The sequence below is a fragment of the Gorilla gorilla genome, chromosome 14 (genome assembly GCF_029281585.2).
Source record: "Gorilla gorilla gorilla isolate KB3781 chromosome 14, NHGRI_mGorGor1-v2.1_pri, whole genome shotgun sequence".
Classification (NCBI taxonomy): domain Eukaryota; kingdom Metazoa; phylum Chordata; class Mammalia; order Primates; family Hominidae; genus Gorilla; species Gorilla gorilla.
Window position 1 is genome coordinate 83,361,214 of NC_073238.2, and position 25,330 is coordinate 83,386,543.

The following is a 25,330-nucleotide window of genomic DNA, read 5'->3' on the forward strand; positions in this document are numbered from 1 at the left end:
GGGGGGACCCTGTGGGAGGTAATTGAAGCATGTAGGTGGTTACCTTCATGCTGTTCATGTGATACTGAGTGAGTTCTTACAAGATCTGATGGTTTTACAAAGGGCTTTACCCCCATTTCGCTCTGCACTTCTCCTTGTTGCTGCCATGTGAAGAAGGATGTGTTTGCTTCCCCTTCTGCCATGATTGTAAGTTTCCTGAGGCTTCCCCAGCCCTGCGGAACTGTGAGTCAATTAAACCTCTTTCCTTTATAAATTACACAGTCTCGGGTATATCCTTATAGCAGCGTGAGAGAGGACTAATACAATGACTTCAGAAACTGAACTTGAAACTTATTTTGGCTACCTTCTACTTTTTAATTCAGTGCCTGGTTTTACTTTTCCCTGGATAAGTAAATTCTTTTCTTAAAATCAGAAATTCAGAAATCATAAAATCAGAAATTCAGAAAATCATAAAATCAGAAATTCTTTTCTGTTTTTTATGCCAAGTAACTTGATTATTCTCAAGGACTATGCAAAATGTGCATATGTGAAACCTCTAATGCACTGGGAAAAAAAGGGAGTAATATGGAGAGCATTCCATATAACAAGATTCTTCACACTTAACACACATTTTGTTCCTGTTACATTAGAAATAATAGTAAAGATAGAAAACAATACATACTAGCATTAACAGACTCCTGTTCTAGCACTCATTCTAAAATAAAAGAGCTTTAACCTAAAGAGTTAGTCTTTACCTAGGCACAATTGGACAATACAGTGCATGTTGTGTGAAACTGGATTATAACTCATTAGCTCATTCAAGCAGAGAAACTCATAGATGATACCTAAGATGACTATGTTCCACCAAATAATTCAAGAAACTAAGTGTGGTATAAAATTATTATTGTGATAACCGAAACCTAGACTCAAAAATAATTACTTGTTATAAAATGTTAAATTTTGCAGGAAATGAATTTAATATTGAAATTAAGTTTTCTATAAAACAGTATCCAACATATTTTACAATTTGGGTGTTTTGATTAATCAGACAAAATGATGGTTGGCATGGAGTTAAAATACAATTTCTCATCAGTTTCAATATGTGTACAATAGGAACCACTGAAAAATAAAATATACTGATCATAATATAAACATCTTTTGATGATTCAGTGTATCTAAAACCTTCAGTGTAAGATGAAGTTTATCAATATTACAGCACTAATGAAATATCCATGTTTATAAACCTTTTTATTGAAGAAAATTGGCAAAAGGTGTATTTGAAATTTATTTTGATTGTTATTAGTCAAGGAGAGTTTGCAATAATGAGGCAGATATTAAAATATAATTGAAATTCTGGATTTTTAAAATTATTCAGAAATTAATAATACATTTATTTTTACTATATATTTAATATTGAATCTTCCTTGAATTAAATTTATTAGTGATATTACCATAATGCATTTGATAGTTATTGGAATAATTTCCCTTTTATTCTTATATCTACCACATACTCATGATTATGATAGTACACTGGGGTTACTCTCAAGGAAAGTAATATCTGGTGATAATTTAGTTGAATTTGCAATACTATCAGTGAGATACACGATTTGATGAAAATAAGAGGAGAGGGATGTTCCCATTGCCCTCGCTCTGTCAGTTTGGTAGTTCTTGCAGAGTTAGACCAGCTACAGTATTCATCAGTATTGCTACCAGTAAAAAATTGCTTGATTTGGAACAGAGAGTGGAAAAACCATATTCCCCTGGGCTTTGTCAGAAACAGTTGCATTATCAGTGTCAAATGAATTTGGAAGGCTAAAGTCTAAGCAAGCTTGAGGTTGCAATTTTGGTTGGGGCAAGCAATAGGCTGACAGACTAATGAGAATTTTAGCAGGAAAATGAGGGCAATGAAACAACCACAGCAGCCTTGTTAAGCTCATGCGTACCCTGGCTATCTGCATGCAAACTCAGAAGAGAACAAAAAATGACCTAGCAATTAACACATGCTTTCAAATATGAGGTTTTATGCACATGCACAGAAGGCATGGAGTGAACCTGGGAGAAAGTGAATCTAGGGCAGAATTGTAAACCACCTAAGGTTGTTTGGCTTTTGGAATTTTCATAGTTATCAACTACTACACAGATACATGGACAAAAGATAGAGGCCATACTCAAAATGATCCCTAGGTAATGCAGACCAGAAGCTATGCTTAGGAAAGAGCAGGCTTAAAACAGACACACACACACACACACACACACACACACACACACACACACATCAAAACTAAAATAGATATCAGTGGCTATCACAGTGCAGACAGTCTGTATAGAACTATTCTGACCAATTGCTAAATAAGGAAGAAAACAAATCAAATAGCAACAGCAACAGCAGCATCACCTACTGGGAATCAGAATCCATAGTTTTAATATACATTATCAAAAATACTCACTTTTCAACAAGAACAAAGGTATTGGATGTGCAAAGAAACAGGAGATTTGTAACATACTCAAAGAAAAAAAAAAGATAACGGAAACTGCCAAGGCAGGGAGGACATAAGTGGCTATTATAAATATATATGAGGAAATAAGGGATATAATGGTTTAAAATATAATAAAATAACATTGAAAATGGGAGTTTTTAAGAAAAAAATTTTGAAAATGAACCAATGAAAATTATGTCATTGAAAAGCAAAATATATTTAAAAAGCCAAAGCATTTTTGAAATGACAGAAAAATCAGTGAGCCTAATGATTGATGTATATGAATTGTTCTAGTTGAAGAACAGAAAAAGAAAACCAAGATGCCTAGAGAATTGAGACTAGAGAATTAAAAAAAACTATCAAGTATGCCAACATAAAAGTAATGAGATAATCAAGAGATGAGAAATAAAAGAAAAATATTTCAATAAACAATGGCCCCAAATTCTGAAATTTAATGAAGAACATTAGTCCATAAGTCCAAGAAACTTAAGAAACTCTAAGTAGGATAAACAGAAAGTAATTCACATCGAGACTACACACATCAGAGTCAAATTTCTGAAAACTGTAAACAAAATAATATTTTGTACTATGAAAGAAAAAAATGGACACATCTAGCAAAAAAACACAATAATAAGATTGATAAGTGAGTTCTTATTTTTAAAATAATGAAGGCCAAAATGTACAATAAGATATATTCAAAATGTGACTGTATAAATATTTCATTCACAAGACAGAAAGAACCATACTAAGTTAAACAAAAAACAAAAACAAGTTCCAAGTTTTTGAGATCTAAAAGAGATATAATTTCGATTAAAAGACACAAATAGGCCAGGTGTGGTGGCTCACACCTGTAATCCCAGCACTTTGGGAGGCCAAGGCGGGTGAATCACCAAAGGTCAGGAGTTCGAGACCAGCCTGCTCAACATAGTGAAACCCCGTCTCTACTGAAAATACAAAAATTAGCCAAGTGTGATGGTGAGCGCCTGTAGTCCCAGCTACTTGAGAGGCTAAGGCAAGATAATCTCTTGAACCCAGGAGGCAGAGATTGCAGTGAGCCAAGATCATGCCACTGCACTCCAGTCTGGGTGACACAGTGAGAGTTTGTCTCAAAAATAAATAATAAATAAAATAAAAGACACAAATAGATTAAAAGCAAAAGGATAGAGAAATATATACTATGCAAACAATAGAAGAGCTACAATGACTACACTATTCTCAGGAAAAAAATAGATTTTAATATAAGAATATTATTAGGGACAAAGAAGGATGCTTTATAATGATAAAATCAAATTCATCAGAAAATTATAGCAATTATAAACATTTACTCAATGTACAGCAGAGTCACAAAGCACATGAAGTAATACTAACAGAATTAAAGGGACAAAGAGACAATTTAACAATAATAAGCATTTCAATATTCCATTCTCAATAATGGACAGAACAGCTAGATAGAAATTTAGCAAGGGTCTGGGAGACTTAAGCAGCACTATTTAACAGACATTTGGAGAAAACTCAACATACTAAAAACTGAATAAACAATTTTCTGAGCACACATGGGAGACTCTCCAGTACAGGTTATATACTGGACCATAAAACAAGTCTTTATACATTTTAAAAGTTTGAAATAATACAAAACATACTGTCAGGCATATATGGAATTAGAAATCAACAATGGAAGGGATCGAAATCATGGGTAGTACTGAACCCTGTATATATTTTGATTTTTCCTATACACATACCTACGATAAAGTGTAATTGATACTTAGGCACAACAAGAGATTTACAACAATAATTTATAATAAAATAGAACAATTATAAGAGCATACTATAATAAAATTTATGTGAATGTGATCTCTCTCTCTCTCCCTCTCTCTCTCTCTCTCTGAAAATCATATTTTCAGTCCAACAACTGTGGAAAGCATAACCATACATGGGGGAACTACTGTACCATATAATCCAGCAATTCCACTATTGGGTATATATTCAAAGGAAATTAAATCAGTATATTGAAGAGATATCTTCACTGCTATCTTCATTACAGCACTATTTACAATAGCCAAGGTGTGGAAACAACATAAGTGTCCACCAGGGATGAATGAGTTTTTAAAAATGTAATATATAGACGCAATGTAATATGATTTAGCCCAAAAAAAGAAGAGATGCCTGTCATTTGCAGCAACATAAATGAACCTGGAGGAATTTATGCTATGTGAAATAAGCCAAAGAGTCAAACCTGTGGAAGTAGAGAATAGAACGGTGGTTTTCAGGGGTAAGTAGTGGGTAGAGGAATACTGGGTAGGTGTTGATTAAGGAATAATGAATTGACATTAGATAGGAGGAATAAGTCCAAGCGATCTATTATAAAACATACTACATATAGTTAATAAGATTGGACTGTATATTTGAACATTGCCAAGACATTAAATTTTAAATATTCTCCCCCTCAAAATAGTGATAAATATGTGAGGTAATGCATACATTAGTTAGCTAGATTTAGCCATCTCACAATGTATACATTTTTAATAACAGCATGTTATACAGAATAAAAATATATCATTTCTATTTGTCAAAAAATAAATAAAAGAAATCTGAAAAAGGGCAAACTAAACACAAAATAAGCAGAAGTAGTAATAAAAATTAGAGCAAAAATTAATAAAGTAGAAAACAGAAAATATAAAGAGAAAACAATGAATGCAAATATAGTTCTTTGAAATGATTTTTAAAAAGCAGGTAAATCTTTAGCTAAACTGACCATGTAGAAAAAGAAAGAAAACAAAAATTACCAAAATTAGAAATGTGAGAGAAGATATACAAAAATTTAAAAGGCTAATAAAAGAACATTGTTAATTACTGGTTTCATTCATTAATACAGTACAAATATTTAAATGTCAAAAATTAAAATTTGTATAATACATATAATGTATATATGAATAATTATGTTTTGTTTTTCAGACTTTTATTTGTTTCATTGACTGCGTGCACTTTGGGTTTTGCAATTTTTCTATGTTGGCCTCATGTGTATGTATCTGTATTAATATATTATTTCTATTGGGCATAGTATGTATATGGACGTACATATAAACGTTCATACATGATTTCACTATATTTTAAGGAAGTAAACTCTTGGCAATTTGTTGCAATATTTTTTCTCAGACTGATTATTATTGGCTTTATAAACACATTTAGGTTTTATTAGACACACGTATTTTCAGGATTTATTTGCATTCCATTTTACCAATCTTTTTGTTTAAAATATTTATATTTTATGTCAAGTACCAAAGACTTTCCTAGGTCACACTTGAAAGTATACATTATCTTTTTTTCTTAATATTAATATGTTTGTGTCTAACACATTACATCTTTACTACTTTTGGAATTTACGGACATATTAATATTTTCAAGATTTACTGCTTTGCTTTTGGTTTTCATTCCTTGCTTGTCTCTCTCCCCTGTCCCCCTGCTTTTTTTATTCCTAGTCTAATTTATTGATTGGCTTCTGGCCAATTCACTTTTCTGCCTATTCTAGTAAAGTGCTTAAATTAGTCAAATCATTAAATTTACCTGGGTGGGCAAATATAGTACATCTAAAATGCAGATTTATAATGTTTAGACACATTGAACAAAAATACATAGACTGATTCCCTCCTTAGATGCTTCCTCAATTTATTCTTTGATCAAAATTTTGTTCTGCATCTCAGATGTTTCTCAATTCCCTAGGTTTTTCATTTAAAAATTAACATATATGTATAGATATGTACATATACAGATTGATATATTTTCACATAAGAAATCATCTTTCTTATTTTTAAGACCAACTCATGCATAATTAAAATTCACCATTAGGAAAATTATTATAAATTTACTAATCTAAACATAATTAAAGTCATTATGAATGCTAGCAGTATCCTATGCCATGTAATGAGAAACAATTTTGGTTTTCCTTTCCGTTTGGTGACTAATGTTAATAATTCATTTATTTTTAATTTGTACAGCTTTTCCCATTTGGCTCTGACATTTTTAGTTACTAATTAGGAATTAATGTAAGGTGTGTGTGGGGACTTAATAAGGACTTTCATAATGTTGATGAATACATATTTGCTAGGGAATTAGTTAATATTATTCTAACCACAGTGTGAATACAATCTGCGTAATCCACACATTGCCCTCATGTAGACACAGTCCTGATATTTGTTTCCATTGTTTCTTTAAAACTCAGTGAATCTGTGTTATCAAAGATAATTTATTTTCAAGTTACACGCAATACTACACTTCAGAAATTAAATAGATGAGTGAGCATCACTGTTCAGGTAGTTCTTCAGATGGCAATTTTTAAAAATTTTTGTGGGTACAGAGTAGGTGTATGTATTTTGTGGGTACATGAGATGTTTTGATACAGTCATGAAATATGAAATAAGAACATCATGGAGAGCGGGTTATCCATCTCCTCAAGCATTTATCCTTTGATTTCAGATGGCAATATTTTAAAGAATTGAATCAAGATTTTTTTAGGGTACCGTATATTTTTCAAAATAGCATTTATAACTAATATAGTCTCCACAAACATTAACTTATGACCTTTAAATGTATAGCCTCTAATTATCTATCATGTTAGCATAAATGTGATTTTCTTCTATTTTAATATAAATTGATTTTCCTTAAATCAGAACCTTATGTTACTACTTTATTTTAAAATTAAGAAATATAAAAATTGTTCATGTTTTAATAAAATTTCTGAATACTTATGAGTAATTTAATTTGATAGTGATTAAAGTTTGAAAGAAGCCATTTCATATTTGCACTTTATACATTTATGAATTCATACAAATTTAAAATAGTGTTGTTTTATTGCTCTTATAAAGTTTTAGATCACTAAAGATCATCTACATAAAAAGAAACGTATATTTATTAAATTACATTTTATTGTCCTACTTGATTTTTAAACAGAAAATGAAACATGAGAGTATGTCTCAGTATATGATTTGGATTTGTCATGATGGTGATTGGTATGCTTTAACAAACAAAATCTAACTCCTACTTATTGGGAAGTAGGGCAACCACACTTCAAGATTTAATCATTTTAATTATAATATTATTTTAGCAACATTCGTTCACTTGAAAAAATGGATAATTATATAAGTTTGGAGATATTAATGCATATACAAGGGATTGTGTTTTATATCAGTTTACATATATAAATCAATATTTTAGAATATCTCTATTTGAGTGCCTATGTGTGTTTTTGTGCATGCGTGTGTGTTGCCTGCAAACTTATATTTGTATTAGGCAGCTATAGTCATCTGGGAAGCCTCTCAGAAGACGTATTAAATATTCCTTAATAAATAAGTATGAGAAAATCCTTTGAGGGGATCTTTATATGCCTTCAAAATTCTTGAAAAAAAGGAAGAATCCACTGAAAATTATGCCAATTAGAATAATAATTAAAGTGACTGGAACTTCTCTTTTTCTTACTTTCATTTAGAATGATGCAAACTATTATTAAAAGTAGCCATTTTATTCAGTACCATATGATTTTGTACATAAGATATGTTGTTATGCACAGTGACTCCCATGCTATACTATAAACAAGGTTATTGAGTTTGCATACTGAATGTCATAATGCATGTGCCTTTGGCTTTGGAATTTCTTTTTACACTAAACTCAAAGTATTAAGATCACTACACCTTGAAAAATATATAAGATTTCATTTTTTAAAAAAGAAGCAAATGCAGTAGGTAAAGTGAAACAACCCTGATAATCTCATTACAAATGTCATTGGCCAAGAAAATGCAGAGCAAATGATATGTCAACAAATCCACTGAAAAAGATTTTCTTTTAAGAAAATCCAGAGACTTTACTCAGGTAAATAGTTACAAGCTAGGGAGAAGCAGCCGCTATACAAAACAAAGAGAGAACAAAGAGAGGGGTTACAAGAGAGAGGTTACCTTTTAGAGAGAAATGTTCCACCCAGGTTTTCACTCCGGTTCACTTATGCAAATACAGGATGCAACCTGCTTAATTATCATTGGTTAATGCTTTCTGAGTTCTGATTGGTCAAAACTTGCTGATTTCTGAGTGACTGATTCAGGTCAAAGTCTATTGGCTAATTCAGGGACATAAACAGAAAAGGACAGTTATAAAAATCTCCAAGTTAACCAAGTTGGGGGGTTTTCCAGAAATGCAGAACAGTGTGTTACCTCTAGTCAACAAATGATTGCTTTGCTCATTTAGGCCCAGTTAATCACTTAGGATCTATCTTGAAAAATTGGCTCTTTGAGGGTTCACAGGAACAACAATTAAATCTAGAAAGAAATTAAAACTGGCTAGGGATGTAGAATGATCATGCTTCATAGTGTTAATCTTTTCTTTTTTTGTCTAGGCATAATTATAAGAAGAGTCTCTCTTACTTTCAAAAGTGTGCTAGTTTGAAAGACATGTTCTGTGATTCTCCTATATATTCTGTGAACCCAAAATATCTGAGACAGGTCTCAGTCAATTTAGAAAGTTTATTTTGCCAGGGTTAATGATGTGCCAGTGATACATCTTCAGAAGGTCCTGATGGCATGTGCTGAAGGTGGTCAGGGTACAGCTTGCTTTTATACATTTTAGGGTGACATGAGACATCAATCAATATGTATAAAAAGTGCATTGGTTGGTCTGGTAGGGCGGGACAACTCAAACTGGGGGCTTCCAGGTTAGAAGTACATAAGCGACAAAAGGTTGCACTTTTGAGTTCTTGATCAGCCTTCCACTGAATACACAATTTAGGGTGACTCAAGGAGTCTGCATTTTTACATAAACCATAGGGCAGAGGAAGGAATCAGCTATGCATTTGTCTCAGGTGAGCCTCAGAGGGATGAATTTGAGTTCTGTCTGTCCTTTTTTCACAAGGAATTTCCTTGGGTGAATTGTGAGGGAGGTATGTAGCTTATCATTGTAGCTATCTTGTTTAGAAATAAAATAGGAGCCAGGTTTGCCTGACATAGTTGCCAGCTTGACTTTTCCCTTGGCTTAGTAATTTGGGAGTCCAAAGATATATTTTCCTTTCACAGCTGTTATCACCAATTTCTGGATAATAAAATAAATAGTAATTAGCCTCATAATGTACTATGTTTACTGTTCTAGTATTCAGACATTTATTTCAGAGATTTATTTCAGAGATTAGGTTTTTCCATATTTAGAGAGTCATTTTCATTCTACAATTATAATTTTTTTCTTCTTACGTGAAGGCTGTATATTGAAGGAGATTATGGTAGGATAGACAAGAGGTGGATAAACACAGTCACTGAAAATGACCTCTGGTTAAAATGAATGTTGGAAAAATTTTTTAAATCATTTTGATAAACTTTTAATTCACCTTTATAGCTAGTAAAATTGAGAAGTCCACAAGTGCTTACAAAGATTTCCAAAGAATGTTTAAGGAATGACTAGAAATTATATTGTATTATATGGAGTAAATTTAACATTGTTAGGGAGAAAAAAAATCTGGGGCATGTATCTTTCTTCAGGGACTTAGTAGAAAACATTATCTTATTAGAAATGTGGTTGATAAAGAAAATAACATATAGGTGGAAAAATAAAGTTAGATGGTATTAAAATTAAATATGGTAGAGTAAAAGAGATTTGTACATATCTATAGCCTTCTGAGAAAGAAGGAATTAATACAATTAGGTGTAAAGATTGCCTCCATACAGGAGAGAGCCTTCCTACTGTGACATGGAGAAAAGGATGAGAGAACAGGCATGGTTATATAAATTGTGTAATTGCAACACAGTGGGTTTTAGGAAATTTACGTAGGTAATGTTTTCTATTTTGTCTAGAAAATGAGAAGCCAGGCATTCTGTTTCTATGAAAGAATATAAGTTTAATAAGATAGTGCCAAAAATAGGAATAATTGTTCAAGGGTACAAAAGGAAACTGGTAATTGAGATCAAGTAAACCAATTAATGGGTGGATTGAAAGAAACTTTTATGTTGGTTTTAGATAATTACAGTAAATGTTAGCATGCTTTGGGACTGGCTACATAGAATTGACTATTTTCCTAAAAGCAGAAATTATTTTTCTTGATTAGTCAATAAAACCTCATGTTCCTGAAGTAATATGTGAATAAATTTTATATCATCCATGTTAAATGGTAATAGTTAAAAAGTTGTAAAAACATGAACACAATTTTAAAATTATTTTTCTCTTTTTGCTATGTTGGAATAGTCCTATATAATACTTGTACATTTTTTATATAGGTATTAATTGTTTTGCCTTAAGATCTGAGGAAAAAAATTAGTTATTTTTTAAAAATTATCTGCTGCTAGAATATATTAGATCCAATTTAAACTGCATCTGCCTTTAAACATAGCTTGTTTATTTGAAAGCTTTTTCTTTACTGCTGTCATTTTGTATTAGGAGGGGAGGTGCATTAATTTAAGAGCAAATCCTTTTGTTCTGTCCCTTTCATGCTCCACATCCAAAATCTCAACCTGTGGATTACAACGATTTTCCCCTCCCTCAGAATGTGTTTTCTTGTAACACAAAAAAGGAAATGCAAATGAAATTCGAAATGTCTAGCTGTTTAAAAACCAAAAAGAAACAGTTTGCTTCAGCTCAAAACATATGTGTTGTTCTTGAGTGAGGATTAGGGCAATTAATTTTGGTTGTTTCCCTTACCTGAAAAATCAATCAAGCAGTGATGATATCATCAGGTACATCAAAGGTTTTAAAGAAAACACAGTAAGCAAGACTTAATTATTGCACTCACCCATAGGGGGTGCACTCTAGGAGCCTAAACTATAAGGCAGATTAATTTTCTTTCCCTGTAGCAATTGCTATAGCAACAAAATCAAATTGTATGTTAGGACAAAAATCTACAAACTTTTAGGACAAACAGTTGATACATTGCACTTGCAATTTTTAGCATGAAAGGATAGCCACCCAAACAAAGTGTTGAATGATTAGTTCTACAAAAGGTCTAGTTTAATGTACATTGAATAGATCTCTGATTGTTTTAAAAGGGGAGAATCTTGGAAATATCTTTGTTAATATGCATCATGCAAGTCATTGCTGAGGATGGTATTTCTTCTATATAACAGAGTACAATAAAACCTTCTCTCCAGAGTTAATGAGATTTTGTAGACAGGACTTTTTAAGTAAGGAGTTCTCCTCTTATAAAAAGCTTAGTCTAGCAAAATAGAGTAATTCAAATTTTACTTTGTATTTTATGATGATTTTGGCTTTTATAATTTTTATGTATGCAATATATAAAATTAATTGAAGCAAGAATGTCTGTTATTTGATTCATTTTATGTGATGCAGTTATACATATAAATAATAGACTATTGTAATATGGCACAATGGAAATTCTCTAGCATATTTGTAGAGATGAAAAATTAGTATTATTGCCATTTTATGTAATATATTTCTAATTTCTCTTACTTTCATACATAATTGTTGTTAAAATGTTAAATATATAATTTTTATATTGATACATTTTTAGGACAAAAATTGAATTTTGTAGTAATAAGCAGTCTTGGTGTCTGTGCTTTTGGGTCAAAACTGATGGACTTTGGAAACCAACTATGTTTGAATAATATAGCTTCTCTCTTAATGAAAGCTCTTTTCACTGACAATAAATGGTTGCATCTTAAAAAAGGTTCTTATTAAATATAAATATATAAGAATTTTGCATGTAGTATTTTATTAGATAATTGATAAAATTTTCAAATAATTGCATGTGATTTGTTATAAGTAGCCAGATCTGACTTTTCAAACATTTATATATTTCTTTCATTCTTCCTATAGACTTCAATTTTTCTTTCTTTGGGATAACCTTCACATTGTATAGCACTTACATTGTTTGAATTAAATTCATCCCACTTCAGATCCAAGGGGGGCCCTCATTAGCCTACGAAAATAACTATTAATCCACAATCGTTGTCACCCAGGCAATCCATAGTTTGTTCCTGAACAGAGCAACTAGATTAGATAAGAATGCCTGTATCTATTTGATGCCATTTCAGCAAATACCAGGAATTCTGGTATTCGTTATTTTTTAAAATTACCGATTGGATAAAATCATTGTCCTTCATACCCCGCCCCCTGTTTTCATGGATGAGCAAAGAAGTAATGCCTCTGTCTTGGTTATACCTTGTAAAAAGTATGGGCTCTCTACTGAATAAAGCTGCCATATTTACAACGTGTAGATAGAAAATAGTAACAGCCTGGGAAATGAAAGCATTGAATCATTCAGAACATTTCAGAAGCCTGGAAAGTTTTTAAGCTTTTCAAATATCTTAATTCTAAGTGGTTTAGCAACATGTGCCATTAAATCCTACTTATTTAATGTCATTTGAGTTAGGTTTTGTGTTATTTAAAATGTATAATCCTCACTAATATAGACTGTTCTTAACTATTGATTAAATTCTCCAATTTAAAATGTAAAAAAACCCTTAGACTCCATATGTCATCATGACATGCTATATACAAATAAAGCAAGAATACATAAAATTGAACACTTGACTAACACTTAATGTTTATTTCTTTCAAAGTGACTACCTTCTAAGAATATTTTTAGATTATAAAGAAGTTAGATTATTTAAATAAACTGCAGGCACAAAACATTTTGCTCGTTGCAAATTGGTATGACCACTCAGCAACTCTACTATTGGCAAGAGTATTAACACATTTAAATGTATGCTTTAATTTGTTTATAAAATCAGCTTGTCAACAAAATTACATTAGGTAAATGCCAAACTATACCCCGTCCAATTTTGCCATTCTCAGAGAAATACGCTATTAATAATCTGAAAAAAAGTACCAGATGATTTAAAATGCACATATGAATTGTTATTAATATTAGAGCTTATTATATGCAGGTAGTTTTAGGCACTGTGACTACGTATGAGTAAAACAGACAGTAGTTCTTGCCTTATTGGAACTCACTAGCCACTAATAATTCAGATATTTAAAAATGAGCAACATTGCATGTAATTATGTAATGACATAGTGCTTTAAAGAAGAGACTGGTAACATAAAGAACATAATTAGTCGCTTCTCTGGAAGATGGGAGTCAAGGCTTTTTCATGAAGATATTATCTAGGCAACAATCTGTGTGATAAATAGTCATTAGAGTCATGGAGTAGGTGTGGAGGAGTATAATGGGCAGAGATCAACATGGTGGGGACACTTGTGTTAACAAAAAGAGAATAATAGCTTCCCTTAATCAGGAAAATGAAAGAAAGTAATTAAAGAGAGAGCTTAGTAAGTAGTTACCAAGAGAGTTGTGCAAAATGAGACCTGAGAAGTGGGCAGGAGGCAGATCATATAAAGGCTCACAGCTTCCTTAGTTGTTTTTGCATTTTCTTACAAATCCACTATAAATTTATTAAAAGACTTTAAGCAATTGGGTGCTGAGGATCAAGTAAAAACATGAAGTCATTCATTAGCCTATTGGTTAGTAAGTAGATTTAAAGAGATTAGCAGATAAAGAAAAAAAAAATCCCAAACCCAACCCAAACAAAAACCTGTTAAAAGGCTTCTTACAAGGCATCAATCAAGTGCCATAGCTTAAAATAAGTACTGGTGGTTGAACAGAAATTAAATGTGTGTGTGTGTGTGTGTGTGTGTGTGGTGAAAACACAGCTAAGTAGAATTGCTGAGTCACATGATATGTGTATGTATAACTTTATTAAAAATAGACAAACCATTTTCCTGATGTGGTGATTGGTTCAATGTTAGATGAGAGAGAGAGATTTGAAGATGAAATTTCTGTTTCTGCAATGTAACTTTGGGTAGCAGATAGTGTTCTTTTCTGAATGAGAGAAGAGAGGAGCAAGTTCATAAATGGGGAGTGTAGATTGAAAATTGGGAGTTCATATATTCTATTTGAATGATTATGAGACACATCAGTCCTGTAACACCCAGAGATGTTAAACAGGTAATTTGGTATTTAGGTATGGAATTTAGAAACTATATCTCGGAGGAATTTGGAGACAGCCTTTATGTTACTTAGGTAATAAACTCATATTACTACTTTACACTATGGTTAATATTATTTTTCTAATTAACATACAGTAAAATTGACTTTATGATATAATTGTATAAATTTTTACATGTGTGTAATTTCATTAACCACCACCATAATCAAGATAGAGAAAGAACGGTTTCCTCATCTGAAAGGCACTCTCTTATTATCCCTTAGTAGCCACACACTTGCCCTATTCCTAATTCCTGACAGGCGCTGATCTGCTATGTCATTATGGTTTTCTCTGTTTCAGAAAATCATATAAATGGAATCACAATAAGTAACCTTTTGAAACTAGCTTCTTATACTTAGCCTTTAATGTCCATCCAAGCTGTTGTCGTCTACATCAACAGAACCTGTCTTAGGCAAGTGTCTTGGTGCATCTAAAGCTAAATATACCTTTTTTAACTCTATTACTTCATTGTATGAATTCACTGCAGTTTATCCATTTACCATCTGAGGGACACTTGAGTTGTTTCCAACTTTTCAATCTTGTAAACAGAACTTCTGAAAACATTTGTGTACAAGTTTTTCTATAAACACAACCTTTCAATTCTCTAGGGTGAATCTGACAAGTAGAATTGCTGAGTCACATGATATGTGTATGTATAACTTTATTAAAAATTTGCAAACCATTTTCCTGAGTTGCTGTAAGTGTTGCCACCCAGTAAGCTCTGTGTGTAAGTTCCATTTCCTTTGCATCCTCACTAGCACTTGATACTATCACAGTTCTTATTTTTAAGCGCTTCTAATAACTGTGTTGCAGAATTGCACTGTGAATTTACTTCCCTAGTGGAGAAATGCATTTCTTTGCCTTCCACATATACACACACCTTCTTTGATTAAGGTCTGTTCACGTGCTTTGCCTCGACTCTTCCCAGCATTTTCCCATTGGATTGCTAGTTAGTTCTTCACCATTTATTTTTGAGTCATCTTAATTTTTGGTGGGTGCAAGTTCCTTTTCAGATATGTAACAGGAAAATAATTTTATCCACTCTAAAGCTTATCTCTTCATTCTTTTAATAGATTCTTCACATAAAAAGGTTTAAATTTTTGGTCAATTTTAATTTATATATTTGTGATTTATGATTTGTCTATTGATGTCATGTTTATGAATTCTTTGCCTAACCTCTGATCATAAAAAAGTCTCCTATGATTTCTTCTAACATTTTTATAATTTTATGTTTTATCTTTATATCTATTATTTTTGTGCTTGATTTTTGTAAAAAGTATGAGAGTGCTATTAAGTTTCAAATGCATACACATAGATGTCCACTTGTTCCAACATCATGCTGTTATTAAAGGTGACCACCTCAGTAGTCTTTTGTTTTCAAACCTTGGTTATAAATCAATAGTCATCTTTGAGTGGCAGTCTCAGAAATCTTTGTTTTGTTCTACTGATCTATATGTCTCTCCCTTTATCAATACTATGCTATCTTGTTTAGTGTAGCATTATATTCCGTTATAAATTCAAATAGTTATAAATTCTTTTATTTTAAAACTACTTTGCTATTTTAGTATCTCTGCTTTTCTATTAAATAAGTTAGAATCAGCTTGCCTGTACTTACAATGTAATCCTGCTTGGAGTTTGGTTGATATTGTGTTTAAGTCTGTAGACCAATTTGAGAGGATTGACCTCTTTACTATGTTGAATATTTGAATCAATCAATAAGCTCAGACTCTCTACAAATTTATATCTTTTATTTATTTCTTTTATTATTTTAAAAATGTACTTAAGTATTTTTAAAAATAAAACTTTTTAACTATTTAAGTTGGCTGGCTCAAATGGTATTTTTAGGCTGGATTCTCATTGGTCACTGTTAGTATATAGGAATATTATTAATATGTGTACGTTAAATTGTTGAACTGGTTTTCTATAATTTTAATGAACTTATTAGTTCTGGGAGTTTCTTTCTATATTTCTAGTGTTTTCTTTGTAGCTAATATTTTCTATAAATAGAGACAGTTTTTTCTTCCTTTCCAATTGTTATGTGTTTTACTTATTTTTCTTGTCATTTTATACACTTGAAGTTTCCGTATATCAGTATAACATTGAATAGTATTGATGTGAGGAATTGGTTCATTTAATCTAAGTCGTCAAATACATTTGCATAGAGCTGTCTGTAACATTCCTTCTATTCTATGTTTTTAAGATGGGGTCTCACTATGTTGCCCAGGCTGAAGTGCAGTGGCTCTACACAGGAACAGTCCCACTCCTGATCATTATGAGAGTTTTGACTTGCTCTGCTTTCAATCTGAGCCTTCACTTCTTCTTAGGCAACATGGTGGTATATTAATGTCAAATTTAGAACAGACATTGGATCAGCATAGAGCATTACAGGCCAGAACTCCTGGACTCAAACAATTCTCCTCCTGCCTCAATCCCCCAAATAGTTGGGGTTACAGGTATGTGCTGCCACTCCCGATTCCTTAAAATACTTTTAACTCTTGTGATGCCTGTAGTGACATCCTCACGATCATTCTTGATATTGGTTATGTGTATATTTCCTTTTCAGTCAGTCTTTCTAGAAGTTTATCAAATTTATTCATAAAATAACCATCTAGTTTCATTCATTTTTCTCTATTGCTTTCTGTTTTCAATTTCATCAATTTCCATGTCTTGTTTGTCTTCCTCTTTTCTTCTTTTGGTATTTCTTTAGGTTGAATATAACATCACTCTTAGGAGACCTTTTATCTTTTCTTTTATAATCACTTAATGGTATATATTTTCCTCAAAATCATAGTTTAGCAGAATTCTACAGTTTGATATGCTGGGTTTTTATTTTCATCCAATTCAAAATATTTTCTAATTTGCCTTAGAAATGTTCCCTTTTGAACTGTTAATAATTTAGAAGTGGGTTATATCATTCCAAGTAGTTAGCTTATTTTCATCTTTCCTGAATGTCATTTATGAATAAGTTTGTGTCTCTCACCAAATACAGGGTGTTTTTAGCCCTTAATTGCTTAACCTTTTTTTTTGCAACACATTTCTTTCTCCTTTCCTTCTTGGAGTTCAGTGAAACTAAAGTTAGATATTTTGTTATTGCCCCACATGTCTCTAATGCTCTAATTATTTTTCAATCTTTTGTCTCTCTACTTGTTGAAATTTTTTCTTTTAAATACTTTTAAGCAACTATTACCTAATTATCTCAATTCTGTGTTATGCAACCTGTTAGATATTTTTATACTTATTATATTTTCAGTTCTATTTTATATATGTATATCTTTGTGCTGAGATTATTTTCCTCTGTATTTACTTCAAGAGTCTTCTCCAGTAATATTTGGACACTTTTATAAATAGCTATGTTTAAGCTATTTATAAAATTCCAACATCAGCGTTATCTTGTCATTCATGTCTGCTGATTTTCTTTTGTGATATATGTAAAGATTTTCTTGGTTCTTGTTTTGGTATGCATTTTTGGTTTTACCATGTGCACTTAGAATATTGTGATATGAGATTCTGATCCTTGTTTAGTTTCTATGGAAAATGTTGACATTTTTGTTTTATCAGGCAGTCTACATGGTTGAATTTAGCTGGCACTTTCTTTCCAGGGTTTTCTGATGTTTGGTTTCGATGTTTAAGTTTCAAATACTTTGAAGTGCTACTCTGACCTATTCCACATGTGCATCAGTCAGTAGCTACTTTGGGGACTGAGCACTGGTTTGACTCTTAGTTTAGTATTTAAAGTACTTTTGTGCTATTTTAGAAGTAGATTTACACATGCTCCGTTGGGAGTGAATCCAAGAGTTTATTTTCCCTAGGTCCTCTCTCTCCGTCATCTTCCTGATACTATTTAAAACCTTTTTTAGGTCCTTCAGCTAAAAATGTGCGGCCTTATTCAGCACCTCCTCAACTAGCACACAATTTTCTTTATCACACCTTCATCCTGGAACAAACAGCAGGAAGACACAAAGAGGAAAACTTCAATAGGCTTTGTACTAATTTCAGGCAGTACAGCTTTTTCAGTTGAGGAGGATTTTCCCTCTAAATCACAGTTTTCTGTTCTACACATTCTTATTGCCACTTTCACCATTGCCAGAAGAATCCTTTTCTCCAACCATGAACCTGAACCAGAGGTTACTTCTGGCACTCTCTCTAACTGTTGTGATGTCCATTTCCAAGATTTTGGATTGCCTTGAGATCATGTTGAGGAATACTGGTGAGGGTGGTTGGCTGGGGAGGAAACTCACTGCTACTTAGTGACAGTGATATTTCTTTTCTTTTCTTTTTTTTTTTTTGAGACGGAGTTTTGCTCTTGTTGCCCAGGCTGGAGTGCAATGGTGCGATCTCACCTCATCACAACCTCTGCCTCCCGTGTTCAAGCGATTCTCCTGCCTCAGCCTCCCGAGTAGCTGGGATTACAGGCATGCGCCACCACGTCTGGCTAATTTTGTATTTTTAGTAGAGACGGCATTTCTCCATGTTGGTCAGACTGGTCTCGGACTCCTGATCTCAGGTGATCCACCTACCTCGGCTTTCCAAAGTGCTGGGATTACAGGCATGAGCCACCATGCCCGGCCCATGATGATATTTCAAATTCTGATCTTTTCAACCAGCCTGCCACTCTGCTTTTCAGTCTTTACATAGCTCCCCCACGTGCTGTGTTTAGGATTTTTATCTGCATTCAGTGGGAGAGAAGGGATGTACTGTGTTTACTTGATCTTAAAGTTTCCCTAACTTAGAACCTACCTAATTAGTATATTTTTACAGCATCACTAAGCATGCTAGTTTGATATGGGAGTCTCTGTGTCAGGGATTAAAACAAAACAGCCTTAATTATAAATATGCAGACTCATGGATGTATTCTACATATTCTACATTATACAAAGCCCTGAAGATAATTTAGTACTTGTTTGTGAGAGAATATAGACTTAATGGGGGTCTGAACAACACAGCACCCAGGCTCACTCAGGTATGTCCTAGCATCATCAATTTGGAATTATTTGGAAATGAGTTTTTAATAGCCGCTATTTCTAATCCTGAATATATGCACTGCCGAAGGATTTATCCTGAACATAATTCTCCATATAAATTTCAACCTTAACATCCTGAAGTTCAAGGAAAACATAGCCACCTGGGTGAGAGTATAGGCTAACAAAAATGCCCCATGTAATGCTCAATTTATGAAAGGCATATAGTAATAGCAGGAATAAACGGCTTAGGAACCATTCTAAAATATTTGAATAGCTAGAATTCTCCAATGTGGAAATTTAAATCTAAAATAAAATAGTATTAAAATACTATACTAATATTATATTTTAAAAAGAAATGATGCGGGCTATGTTTGTCATAATATAACCCCATGCCTAAGGCAGTAAGAGATACTAAACTTAACCAAGTATCTATAATTCCCATGAGTAGTTATTATCTTATGACAACTATGCACTAGATTCACTTTGCTTCTATAATAGATGTCTGTATTGTGATAGAAAATGTAGCATAATTTTCTAGAAGATAAAATCAGTTTGACAGCAGTCTCAGTTTGTTTCACATGAAATAATCTAACATGTAAAATATTTTCTAGCCAACTAGGGTACTGCTTTTAAATTTTCTCATTTATAAGTCAGCAACACTTTGGAGACATAAAAACCGGCCACTGGGCTTAATTCATGGGGCTCTGTGAACTATCAACCCATAGTTGACAAGACACTCACTTTAATGCTTTATGATATGTGTCATTTGACAAAATTGTACAGTACAATGAGAAGCTAAAATAAGCAAAGCATCAATTAGTTATTTGTCTTTGGAGAATAAAATAGGTGTTTCACCTAAAGGTCATACAATTTTGCTTTTATAGTAATATTCTGTAAAGTTTTTCATTATTTTTGGATTATGTGAGGATTCCTATTTCTAAATTCTAATTTATTTTATAAAGTTTGAGGGGATGTGTATTTGGTTTAGGAAAACTGATAAGGCTTTAGGTATTTCAAACTGCCAGGGATGTAATATAGGGAATTACAGTCTTAAAATAATGTCAGAAACGTTGGGGTAAGAAGGTCAAGGAATCCATAACCACTGTTCAAGTAATCAGGAAGTGCAGATATCACCAGGAGCCACTGAATAAAATGAGCTGCCTGCAGTCTCCAGCTGGGGGATTTGAAGAAGATGCCCATAAGCTACCAGCAAAACCTCACATCTGTCATCTGTCAAAGCCAATGTGCTTACTCACTACGGCTGCAGGGGCAAACCTGGCTTCTATTTCACTTTCCAATTCTTTACACAAGTGTCTTTTAACGGCAGAATTTAAACTGGAAACTTTAAGGCAAAACAGCTTTCCAGCCCCAGTAATATAGTAAAATGCTTATAAAGGAGGAAATTGTCATGAGTACCAACAGGCAATAACATGCCACTCAGCATTTCTAAATACCCTTCTACTCATAATTAAACGTAAAAGAAGATTAGTACTGTCTCAAATCTTTGCTTATTGTACTAGTTTCCTGGGGCTCCTGTAACAAAGTATAACAAACTGGGTTGCTTAAACAACAGAAATTCATTGTTTCATAGTTCTGGAGGCTAAAATTTCAAGATGGAGGCTCAGCATGCTTGTTTCCTTCTGAGAGCTGTGAAGGAGAATTTGTTCCATGCCTCTCCCTATGGTCTCCATATAAATAAAGCTTTCATAAGTCAGCAGAAGGAAGGGTTGTCAGAGCACTTTCGCAAAGGACACACATCTGTGTCCAATGTGTATGTCTTTTTCAGTGAAACAAAATCATCTATGATGAAAGCCATCTACAATAAGTCCCTGCCACCTATATGACTGCTCCTCTAAGAAATGACACCATTTTGGACCTTCGGCATTGATCTCTGCTTTTGGATATTGGGATCACTTCAGCCTTTGAGAAGAAAAATGTATTCAGTTGAATCTATACAAATACTTCCACTCCTAACAACATAATGACTTTGTTTTTGAGTTTACTGAGCGTAGGCTAGGATACAGAGAAAGAGGCTGACTGACTTCCACAAAATAAGTCATCTTTCTCACCTGATTGTCGATGGCCTCATCATTGTTGAGTGAACATTCAGATGGGACACTAATTACTTACGCAGTTCATTTACCAAGATGCACAATGCAATCCTCTAGTCTTGTTTTCTCTAAATCTCCAGTCATTTAGCCAAATTATTAGCCACTTCAAATGAAGCAATGTCAAGCCACCTTCTTGAACAGTTCCTCTTTAGGAAAAATGGACATCAGATATACATTTTAGAGTCTCCCCTTTAGAAGGGTTCAATTTCTCACTGCCTTTTACACCAATTATAGATCAAAGACTTTCTAGATTAGTGCAGCAGTTCACTTCTAGATGCTAACAGTTTAAGTGGATTCCAAAAAATCCCTGAAAATAGAGATATCTCTTTTCTTTGGTATTTCTTTTGGTAATTTTATTGTTGTAATTGTTCTAGTGGTAAATTTTATGCTAATAATATAATAAAATAAATCATTTCTATACTATAATAAAATACATCATTTATATATTATATGCTGCCACATATGTGATTGCTTCCCTGAGAAATGTGTATAACATATTCATATATATATATATATATATCTTCTGTCAATTTCTTTAATTTTTAGATATGAAAGTACTTTTTTTTATACTTTAAGTTTTAGGGTACATGTGCACAACATGCAGGTTTGTTACATATGTATACATGTGCCATGTTGGTGTGCTGCACCCATTAACTTGTCATTTAACATTAGGTATATCTCCTAATGCTATCCCTCCCCGCTTCCCCCACCCCACAACAGGCCCCAATGTGTGATGTTCCCCTTCCTGTGTCCATGTGTTCTCATTGTTCAATTCCCACCTATGAGTGAGAACATGCGGTGTTTGAAAGTAAATTTAATCTTAAGATTTTTCTCCGTTTCTTAAAAGTGTGTTTTTTATAAAACTTTTATTTTAGTTTCAGGGACACATGTGTAGGTTTGTTATATATGTAAATAGAATGTTGCAGGGATTTGGTGTACAAATTATTTCAGAACTCAGGTGATAAAAAGTCATCCATTGTCAATTAATTGGATTTTGTAAATAAATTGGAACCCATTAGAAGACTTCCTCCTCATCTTTTTTTGCTTTAATAATATCTGAATTGAGAATTATTTGGACAATGTGTTCTGTTTATTCTTAGTCTTTAGTGTTTCAAACAGACTTTTACTCAGGCATGTCCAAGTTTATACTTCCTATTTTCATTTCCCATACATCTGAGTGTCAGCCTATTTCCAAATTGTTCCTGAGTTTCCCAAATGTTTTCACATATATGAAGAATGTTTAAAAAGATGCACAAGTTCTCTTGAAGAAACACAAGAGCCTTCTTTCATAAACAGCTGGATATGGGTTGTAGTAAACATTTCCTTTTATGTATAGATATTTGAATATGTTGAATAAACCTTTTATAAGCCACTACATTCCCAGAACCCCCAGTCCTATGGGTATCAATTAAATTGTATTGAAATTTGGGATATTTACATTGTGTATTGAATTGCATGTAAAAAAGTAGACACAGCAACACTAAAAACAAAATATGATGAGTAAAAAGCACAAAATTAGATGTAGCAACAAATCCAAATATATCACTAATCCAGAAAAATGGATAAGAGATGAATATGTTAGGTTAAATGAAGAGGTTGTAATCTTGCATTAGATAACAGCATTATTTATATCTGTTTACAAGAAACAAATTCAAAACTTAAAGGAAGTTTATGGGATGGAATAACTTTGACAAATACTTAACAACTATTGGTATACACAAAAATTTTCAAATAAAGTTTAAAAAGTGAACTCACAGAATATTTCAGGCCAATATTTTAGGCCAATTTAACAAAAGATAAAAAATATGCCACAGCACAGTACAATCAATGATTTTTTCTTACAGCATATAAAGCAAAAATTTCAGAATTTCAGCCCAGGCAACAATTGGTTATTATACATCATTTTCTATTACCAACAAATAAAAAACATTGTATGTAATAGCTCACAAAATCTGCCTATATATTAGAAAGGCAAAAGTCTGCCTTCTAATATTATTTGTAGTCAATAATAATACAATCAAAACCCTATAAATTTAAAAAAATATTAAATCACAATAAAATTGGCTAAAAATGTAAATGGCATAAATACAAAAATATTTACATTTGAAAACAGTCTTTGTATATTTAAGCATTTGAAATTCTAATTAGTTACAGTTTTTAGGCTAAACATTTCCATTTGTGATCTTGAAAATTAAAATCATTCCCCCAGAGGCTGGCATGCTAACCTGGGTCCAACTATGGAGCTTGAAGCAGCCCTATAACCCACAACTAGCCCTTCATAGCTATGGTCCAGGATCAGTCTTTTCTGCTCAGGAACCAGTACTAGGCATGCCTGTCCATGCCACAGAGGCAGGCATGCAGACTGCTGTCTTGGCTATGGAACCTGAAGCAGCCCTGTGACTTAGATCCAGGCCCTTCTCATTTGCAGTCTAGGGTCAGTCAGCCTTCTGAGAGACCCATCTAGTGACCCAATAGGAGCCCCTCCATGGCTGTGGCAGAAGCCTAACCCATTCATGCACCTGGTAACAAGCATGCAGTCTGCAAACCTAACTGGAGACTCTGAAACAGAACATTGCCCTGTTGTCAACCCTAGTGACCAGGGTTCTAGAGGCAATTTTATGTGCTCAGGGACAAAAAGCATTCATGCTGGCCTAAGCCCATGATAACAGGCTACCCCATGTGTGGATCTCACTGTGCACCCAACAGCAGCCATGTAATCAATCTCCAACCCTGATTGACTGTAATTCTGGAGAAAAGTCCATAAGTCTTTGGACTCAACAAGAGAAGAACTTTACCTGCTGAAATTACTATTTAAAGATTGAAAGAGGTGTTATCTCCTTCCAATGCACAGATGCACATATCTCAACAAAAGCCTCCATGTATCATTCACAATCAGGCCAACACAACACCATAAATGGTCACCAATAAAGCCACAGTAACCACCCCTCCAAAAAATGGAGATCTATGGATTGTCTGAATAAGAATTCAAAATAAATCTTAAAGAAGCTCAATGAAAATGAATAGTTTACAAACAAAATGAATAGTTTACTAAGAAAATTAAAACCATGAAAAAGAAACAAACAGTTATCTTGGACTTGAAGAATACAATAAATGAAAACTTAAATAGCTTAACTGCAAAATTAATAAAACAGAAGAAATAATCAGTCAACTTAAAGACAGATATATTTAAAATTAGCCAGTTAGAACAAACTAAGTCCAAAGTTAGTAAGAAGAAAAAAATAATAATACTAATAATCAGAGCAGTAATATAGAATAGGCACTACAAAGACAATAGAAAAGATAAAAAAGTAAGTTATTTTTAAAAATAAACAAAACTAAAAAAAATTTAGAGTAACCAAGAAAACAAGAGAGCACTCAGACAAATAAAATTAAATCTGAAAGATGAGCTATTACAAGTGATACCACAGAAATGCAAAGAATCTCAAGACTAGTGTGAACAATTACACACCATCAAACTGAATAACTTAACAGAAATGAATAAATTCCTAGAAACAAACAACCTACCAAAACTGAATCTTGAAGAAGTTGAAAATATAAGCAGTCCAGTAATAAGAATATCCAAGTAGCAATCAAAATATCTCCAAGGAAAAATCTAGAACCAGTTGGCTTCGGAGATTTATTGTACCAAGCATTTAGAGAAGAATTCATGCTAATCCTTCTAGGACTTTTCTTTAAAAATTGTAAAAAAGAAACACTTCCAAACTAATTTAATGAGGTCAGTATTATCCTTATGCTAAAACCAGGAAAGAACACTACAAGAAAATAAAATACACATGAATATCTTTGATGAGCATAGATGCAAAAATCTTCAACAAAAT